Genomic DNA, 9,161 nt, shown 5'->3' with positions numbered 1-9,161 from the left:
AAGAAAATAAAGTGTCTTTTAAGTGAAATAAACGGTAATTACCTTGACTCGGTGTAGGGTCTAGATCCATGGTTAAGTAGTAAACAAATTGTTTCAACAATAAGATTATGGGATCGAGTGCCCATGTAAGGTGAGTGTGTGCGCGACGGTGTGGGGTGTGGATGTGTGTATAAAAAAAATATCATCTGTTAGGTCCTACGCATTAGCCTTTTAGTATTTGAAACATTTGGCCCAACAACAAAATTAGAAGATGATACCACAAATGACATATGATCTAATAATAAAAAATTGGTATGAAATGATAATTCTTCATTGAAAAGAGCATCTTAGGAGGTGATAATATGCCACTGTATGAAAATAGCAGCAAAACAAGTGGAGCATAGTTTTTTAGAAGAAAAACTTTAGTTGAAAATTTGTTTCCTCATGATGTTGGAAAAATGGCATGCGGGGAATGATTCGAGCTTCTAACATGCAGCATTCTACAATCTCATTAATTAAGGGCTTATTTGAGAGCTTGTATTTAAAATTATAGTAATTCAAATCATAATTACTATAAAATCGATGTGAATTAGGACATTTACTTGTATTGATAGCTTGTAAATGTAATGCACTGAAATCCAAAAGTTTTGTTTGGATGCCCATAATTGGAATGCATTTGGATTCTTTAGTATATTCATAAGAACATTTGTTTAGTTAAATCAATTTCATCATTCTATATTAATATACATACGTGACATTTGATAAAATAATTGTAATAAGCCAATTAAAATATATACTTTAGTTAAAAATAAGGAAATTTGAATCCTTAAACAACTACAAATGTAATAATCATAAATGAACCACCTATTAACCTTTCAACCGTCCATTTAGATGGCAAACTTTAGATGGTTCAAATCATTTTTTTAGTATAATTTTAGTGATGTAGCCAATGGTTAGATTGTTTCGGAGTATCACTAATGTGCCACGTATATGGTTAATTAGTAACCTAACGATACTTTTGTTACTCATGCAACTCTCTTAACTTTTTTCATACTGCTTATATTAAATTCATAATAAAACAAAATGATTTTAAAACACATGTAACTTTTTTATTTACCACCGATTTCATTTGCTTCTAATTACTTGGCACCAAACCCACCAAAAGGATGCATTTACACCAGATTCCCTCCAAATACACCTACCTTGAAGATATAGCAGGAGTTCGCATATGACATTTTTAATCATTATTACCATAAGAGGCAGGCACCTTAACTAATAAATAGTCCGACAAGAGCTAACTCATAATAGATTTGTCTATTTGAAAGAACTCTGTTTGTTATGGGGTATGACAGGAAAAACAGAGATGATATTTTATTAAATTAAAAAGAAAATATTAGTTAAGTTGACTAACATTCTAACTAATTAAATAATGTTTCTTTTAGAAAATTTACACAAATTGACTTGGGTGACTCAATAGATCAGACCATTCAATGCAAAACACAGTAGAGTTGTTAAAAACTCATCTGACTTTTGTAAAGGACCTGGTCACACATTAATCAACTTGTATTTTGGCTGATTCTAATTGATTGGTTGCGTCCTGAGTCAGCTCACTGAGTTTTTCAAACAATTATTTTAGTATTAAATTAATAATAATTTCACCATAAAACACCAAAATAAAAAATCTATCGATATTTGGAAGATATTGCAATTGTAACATCAGATCATTTAATTTCTTTTCTAATTTCAAAATCTCCAAGATATTTCTCACATTACATGGGAGTACTGTCAAGGCTACACTAGTAGGATTTTAAATCTTACTCTAGCCAATGTGTCATGTGCAGAATCATGACCGTTCATCAGGTAGGCCCCACTATGTTTGTGCTGGGTCCCAAAAATTGGCTTGTTTGGTAATCAGGTGGGCCATACATGTAAACGAATGCTCATATTTTCTCGCCACACATTCACCATACGTATGGCCCAGCCAATATTAAGAATAGCTCGACTTTTGGGTGACAGCACATATATGGTGGGCCACGACTAATGAACGACCTAGATCTCACACAAACTTTCCATATTTACACGTATGATGTAGTAACTTCCATATCTGGCATCATCCCATGGCTAGTTCATGCGTAGGAACAAGTCGTCGACGACTACTGTCGAAGGGGTCATCTTTTTTTAGTCGTGTTTGGAGGAATTGGGGTCGTCTGTATTCAGTTAGCGTCTTGATTGATTTGTGGGCCATGGGTTTTTATCTGTCTGTGTGATGTCACATTCACGACATGCAAAGTCTCTGGACATTGTATCCCAACTTCAATAATAATGAATTTATTTATGATGTTGAAACTTGAAAGCGTCTCCAAAATTCCGAAATACACAAGAAATGATCACAAACAACACCTGTGGGACATCCAGGTCGTTCAAAAGATGGGCTACCCCATGAAAATCAGCCAGACCCCACTTATTGAGTGGACATCAGCTAACTGTTGATTTCAACTGGACCAGCCTGATTTTTGCTCCATGGTGTGGCCCACCTATTTCGTGGCTCAGATGTCCTGCAGAATGGGGAAATCAGTAGAAAAGATGGGGATGTATCTGAAAATTTACATGCAATGCTTGTATATGATCATTTCTTTAAATATATAATACTAAAACATCATTTTGTTAATGACTTCGAAGGATTAAGTAAATTTCTGAGTCACCTTCGGCACATCTTAGAGATTATTTTGTATTTTTGGAACAGTACATACATCGAAGAGGGACGGAAAGTGTTGGTTTGTACATTAAAGGGAAGAAAATACACCTAAGTCTGGAAGATTCTAGAACGATTAGCAGTTGCTAAGCTTCAAGTCTCGCAAATTTTCATTAAATTAATGATTTTTGATAAATGAGTAAACTTAAGAGTCGCCATCATGTGTAGTACATCGAAGGGGCCTAAATGCATTTCCAAGCCAAGAGAAAAGACAGACGAAGGAGCCTAAGCTTAGAATAATGTAGATCGGCGAGTACCGATAATGATCCTTCCAATGATATGATCACACCTTGTTTTTTCTTAAGATATGTTTTAAATTCTTTATTAGTGATATAATAATCTTATAGTCTATTTAGGTGCTATTTTGAAACCATTGGTTTTTAAATCTGCACCATACCATGGAGCTTATGTGAGGAAAATTGCCCTTGTTCTATTTTCTCAAAAAAAAAAAAAAAAGAAAAAAGATTTATCACCTTCCGCACATATGTTTATGTTTGCCACATGTGTGGCTTTAAATAGGGTTTTTTCTAAAAGGTCAGGTGTATTGGTTGAATAGAACATCCTCTATTATCATTGTTAATATATATAATTATAACTGTTGAAATAAGTTCTGACGAGCATTGACACCATTCATAAATAGCTAAAGACATTTGGGTGGTAGGTCCACATGAATTACGATAGTGTAATCTTAATTTCCTCTCCAACTAATATTTAAAGTTTAATTAAATGATGTTGGCTACGAGTTAAACAACGAACTTGTGTGGAGTATCAAGATTGTTTATTTGGTGGGCCACTCGTAGATGAGCTAATGAGGATGGTTTGAACGTTGTCTACATTTAACGGACAAAACTCACTTCTTCTTCTTTTTTATGAAAAGGGCTTGCTTGGTGACCCTTACACCTGCCAGTAAGCTGGTGGAAATTAAAGCTCCTTAGGCCTTACTGTGACGTATGTGTTTTATCTATGTTGCCAATTCTTTTTTTTTTTTTTTTTGGGGCTCATGCCCTAAAATGATTTAGATCTAAGTACAAGTGGACCACAACACAAGCCCTAAAATAAAGTATATCCAAAGTTCAAGTGGACCACACCACATGAAACAAGTGGGGATTGAACGCTGATCATCCAAAACTTCTTGGGGCCCACCTCAAATATTTATTTGTCATCCAACCTTTGTTAGATTTGTATTGTGGAATTGACAGATATTCTATACATCAATAATAAAGATTCAATACCATAATTTAAAAGCATATCTGATTGGGAAGACATTCCCGCCAACAAAAATTTCGATCTTCCGCACCTCACACCTTTAAGAGAGTCTTCAATGGGATAAGGGTTTCTATATCCAGCTTAATAATCGCGTATAAAGATTGCGGTTCAAGCATCCCAACCCAAATCTATTTACAATTATCACAACTAAAGTGGAGCCCATCAAATCTCTCAATCTACATAATTCAACAATTAGATCTGAATTAATGATCATATGTGGCCCACCTGATAGCAGTCTTACACCCTATTCATAAAGTCACAAAATCCGGTACCAAAGTAAAACACAAATATTAACTTAATCCATTAAGTGGGCCCATAGTCTCTTTTTCCACCAGGTAGCCAGTTGGTGCAGGGGTCATCAGCCAATCCGCGTCCCACTTTGATAGTACGAGTTGTATAATTACTGCAGTTCCATCCCAACGTGGTGGCCCACCAAATCAACGGTTACAGGTACGAAGATGAGGAAACTTCCTAGAATTTCAAGTACTCGTGGGAGCCTGCTTGGAAGGAACCGTGTTTCTACATACGCAGTTGACCCAGTCGTTTCCCTTTGAGCAAAGGAAGTAATGGAAAATTCCATCGGAGCAGCATAGTGTGTGTTCACCACCATCTAATTAACTATCAGTGACTATTCCTTACATGCTCGTGCGGTCACATTGAGGATGGCGAACAGCACATGAGTGGTGCTCATCAGATGATCTTAACCGTCAGCTGTTGAATTTGGATGGTTGAACATTTTCTTTGTAAACATGCATTGGTTGGACACCAATTGGAAATTGGATTGCCCGTTACGGCTTAGTAAATTGCAGCAAACGCACACGAAAGGTTGGACACCAAATTCCACTCAATCCCTATCTCAGCTATAACGCCCTCTTGGAAGGGCAGAACCGACCAGGACCCTTCAACGACCGACTATCTGGGACCCACTGACGTAACGTGCGACATCTGCTCTGTCCATCACATGCGGTGGCTCATGTTAGGATACGCGGATTGCATGCTGACCCTACATCACCGACGTCCGTGGTGTCCCGAGGGGGACGGAATATAAAAGGCCAAGTGCTGCTGTCCGAGATGGACGGCAGCTTCAGTGGATCCCTGATTATGGGGTCCACCTTGATGTATGTGTCTTAAATCCACGCCGTTCATCAGTTGTAACAGCTCATTTTAGGGGATGATTCTAAAAATGAAGTAGATACAAATCTCAGGTGGCACACCATAGAAAACAATGTTGAGTGACCATTAAAAACATCAGGTGGCACACCATTAAGTTGTCAACTTCTAAGTCAGCACCTAATCCACTTCTTACGTTAATACGTTAGCTGGTAGAATTAAAACCCAAGTAGGCCACAACACCTGAGATGGTAGAATGAAGTAAAACTCAAGTTGGCCACAGTACTGAAAATGATAGGACGAGACTTCCGCCTTAGAATAAACCTCTACATTTCTACCCCCTCCAATAAGTTGTCAACTTCAACTTCTGGTCTTTTAAGGAAGCCAAGTGGGTGCTGAGTAAATTTCGTAGAGCCCACCACGATTTATGTGTCTTGTCTATGATATTTATCCATTTTTCCAACTAATTTTAAGGCATGAATTCAAAATTGAAGTATATCCAAAGCTTAAGTGGCCCACCCCATGGAAAATTATGGGAATTGAATGCGAATCATTAAAAACTTCTTGGGCCACATAAGCTTTGGATCAAGCTGATTTTTGTTTGTGGGACCTTAAGAACAAGTTGGATGATAAATAAACATCTATGTGAGCCATAGGAAGGTTTCAACGGCAGACATCATTATCCCCACTATTTTGGGCATGGTAGCCCAATTGGGCTTTGGATATGCTTTAATTTTGGGCTCATGCCCTAAAATAAGCTGGAAAAATAATGGATGGACTGTCTTACCTTACGCAATGCAATCCAATCCACGGCTGGGCCCCACAGAGTATACTCAGTATGCTATAACGTGCTGAGTTACTCAGTACACAATCTGCTTCCCATTTTAGGGCTTGTTTGGATGCACCTCCAAAAGAGCATTTGAGTCCTAAACACTGCTTCGATCTTAATAGCCAAAAAAATGAGGCAAATACAAAGCTCAAGTAGACCACACCTGTATGTTGAGTTTGGACGGTTGGTTGTCATTCCAAATGATGTAGCCCATGTGACAAGCAAATCAGCACGGTTTAGTGCCAGGCAATCTTCATGGTGGAGCTACTGTTTTTCTGGTACAAATGTAGGGCACAAATGACACGTTGGCACGGTATCATAATTTAGAAGTGTTAACCAACTGCTGGTGCATGGCACTTGTGTTAGTATATTTTGGACCGCTTGCTTAGATTCCTAACCACCATTTTTAAATAGTTTCGAAGAGCATGTTCATTTTTTTTAAAAATTGTTAAGAAAGGTACCATTATAATATGATTTTTGTCATTTGCCCTAATAAAGAGATTAGCTATAGAACTCGTCCTAATCCACTTCTCTTCTCTCATTCTGCGCCGCACGTGCACCACATTCGTTGGACAAATCTGTTATGTGAGTCCAATCCTGTGGACTATATAAGTAGGCCTGAAAGTTGGGTGGGTTCAACCCGACCGACCCGTGACCGACCCGACATTGGGTTGGGCTTGGGCAGGATGTATCGAGTCTGATCTCAAGCTTGGGCTATACAAACACCAACCCAATAAAACTTGGGTCGGGCTTGGGTTGAGGTCTAGGGTTGCCCGACCCAATCCAAACCTGATCAATATGTAAGTTACTAATAAATTATAATTGAGTGTGGATCAACGGTGTTGAAGGCATGAGAAATTCTAGTGCCGCCGAGTTTCATTGGTACATATGGATTGCATGCCACACAACACGTCTTTTAAAGGGGTTGTTGTCTTATATTTTAGCTTGTTTGTTTAGAAAAAAAAATGAAATTCTTTACAATAAATAACTACATATATAATTAATAAAATCATATATACAAAAAAGAAGTGTGCATTTAAATATAATAGACTAATGTAATAATGAAAATACTAGCATATATCCACCCGACCAACCTGACTAACCTGACCGAGCCCACTTGGGTTGGACTTGGGTTGAGAATTTCCAACCCGAGGTTGGGTGAGGTTGGGTTGGGTTAGGGTTGAGCACCAACCCGGCCCAACCCGCCCGACTTTCAGCTCTATATATAAGTGCACAGATCAATCAGAGCACCTTTAATGGGCCATAGATTGGTGGGCCCAGATATCCAGTCAAATGTATCTTCGGTCCATTTTCAGAGTTCCACTTCAGGGATTGGATAGATCATGGGGCCTACTTCAGTAATCAGGTTTTCTGTCTCATCTTTATCTTAAAGATAAAATTTAAGTCAGCCCATAACTCATGTAGGCCATACCACGGGACAATTGGAATGGAACCACCCATCATTAGTTTTGAGTAGGGCCCACTGGAGTTTATATTCCATCTAATTCAGTCATTTGATGTATGTCACAAGGATGAAGGGACAGCCCAAATTTAAGCCTATTGGTGGGCTGAGCTATGTGAATTTGAAAGTTTTAGGCATAATTTTACACTACGTTTAGGGTTTGTTTGATTTTTCATGATACCTGTACATCCTCTAAATAAGTAATTATTACTTTTTCACCTTGTTAAAAAATGTAAGAGTAATTTCATCTCGAAAATCGATACATAAGTATTGACTTAAATATGTGGACCCCACCGTAATGTATATGATATATTTGCACCGTCCATCTATTTTATTAGAACATTTTGGGGCATGAGCCGAAAAATGAGGTAGATCCAACACTCAAATGGCTTACACGAAAGGAAGCAGTGACCTTAATTCATCCACCGTTGAAAGTTGTTTCCCTCACTGGGCCCACATTGCGGTTTTTTCATCATCTAACCCATTCATATGGTCACACACACATGGATAAGGGGGAAACACAAATATCAGCTTGATTCAAAACTTTTAGGGCCCCAAGAAATTTTTAATGGTAGGCATTTGATTTTCACTATTTCCTATGGTGTGGTTCACGTCAGCTTTGGATCTGCCTCATTTTTTTGCTCATGCCCTAAATTTGGCTGGCATAACAAATGAGCGATGTGGATAAGTCACATACATCACGATGGGCCCCACATTGATTTTATAAATTTGTCTATTTAAGCGTTAAAAGGGGTAAGTTGTCAGCATGGGAAAGAGGTGTCAATTACCTAGATAAATAATTATTACTCATTTACATGATAATTAGATCAAGTGGTAGATTGAGTGAAGATAATCTGGCTTCAACACTCAGGTCTTGACATTCAGCTTTGCATAATAAGTATATTTTTTATTTTCTTTATTTTTTAAAATCAACATAACTGTTTTTTTTTTTTTTTCTTCCCTTAGGGGGTGCCCCAGGCCAATGCAATAGTACAACGCAAAGGCAATGGTCGATGATCCCAGCAGCAAGCTACTGTAGTAGACCATCCTCTACGAGACATTAATTTAATATCATGTGACCCGACGGGCCACGTATCAGATATTAAACTGATAAGAACAGATACTACACATTTTTATAGATGGTTGGATTTCAAAATTGAAATTTTTATACCTCCATAACATATTGATATTTCCTGACGTGGGTTTCCTTTGTGCGGAAGCACACCATGATACTTTCACAGAGAAATTTACCACTGTAGATGCCACCTTTTATCCAGCACTTTTTATGACGCATGCGAAACTTAACTTACCAACTTAGACCTTGCATGTACGGACACCAAATTTGAGGACGAAAATACCCCTCCTTTTCACTGCCATTGCTTTCACTCACATTGCTTTCACCTTTTTTCCTCACTCTTTTTCCACTAAGAAAGACAAAAAACCCATTTTCTCCGACACGAAAATCCCTCCACTGGATCGCACCGTTCTCCCATTGGATTACATCCTCTCCAAACATCAGGATTTTCTCATTTTCTGAAAATGGCCAGTCCACTGAAGAAAACACGCATCACAGGTATATTTTAATATATTACCTGTTGGATGAAGCTTGCATTTGGGCTTTTGGTTCATCTATATATACATCATCCGATGAACATGATGGATTACAAATAAAACATCATTGTGGGGCGTAGCAAGCGAAATCGGATTGCGTACTGAGTTACTCAGTACGCTCCTATCGTACTGAGTAAACTCAGTTGGGCCCA

General features: G+C 38.0%; 1 non-coding gene across 1 annotated transcript; it reads right to left on the bottom strand.

The window, feature by feature from the left end:
- Positions 1-8,363: 8,363 nt before the first annotated feature.
- On the bottom strand, positions 8,364-8,561 carry LOC131238457 (U2 spliceosomal RNA). The gene has a single exon (XR_009167865.1). It is a non-coding gene; the product is annotated as a U2 spliceosomal RNA (small nuclear RNA).
- Positions 8,562-9,161: the final 600 nt, after the last annotated feature.

The sequence above is a fragment of the Magnolia sinica genome, chromosome 2 (genome assembly GCF_029962835.1).
Source record: "Magnolia sinica isolate HGM2019 chromosome 2, MsV1, whole genome shotgun sequence".
Taxonomy (NCBI): Eukaryota; Viridiplantae; Streptophyta; class Magnoliopsida; order Magnoliales; family Magnoliaceae; genus Magnolia; species Magnolia sinica.
This window is presented reverse-complemented; position numbering and strand designations above follow the sequence as displayed.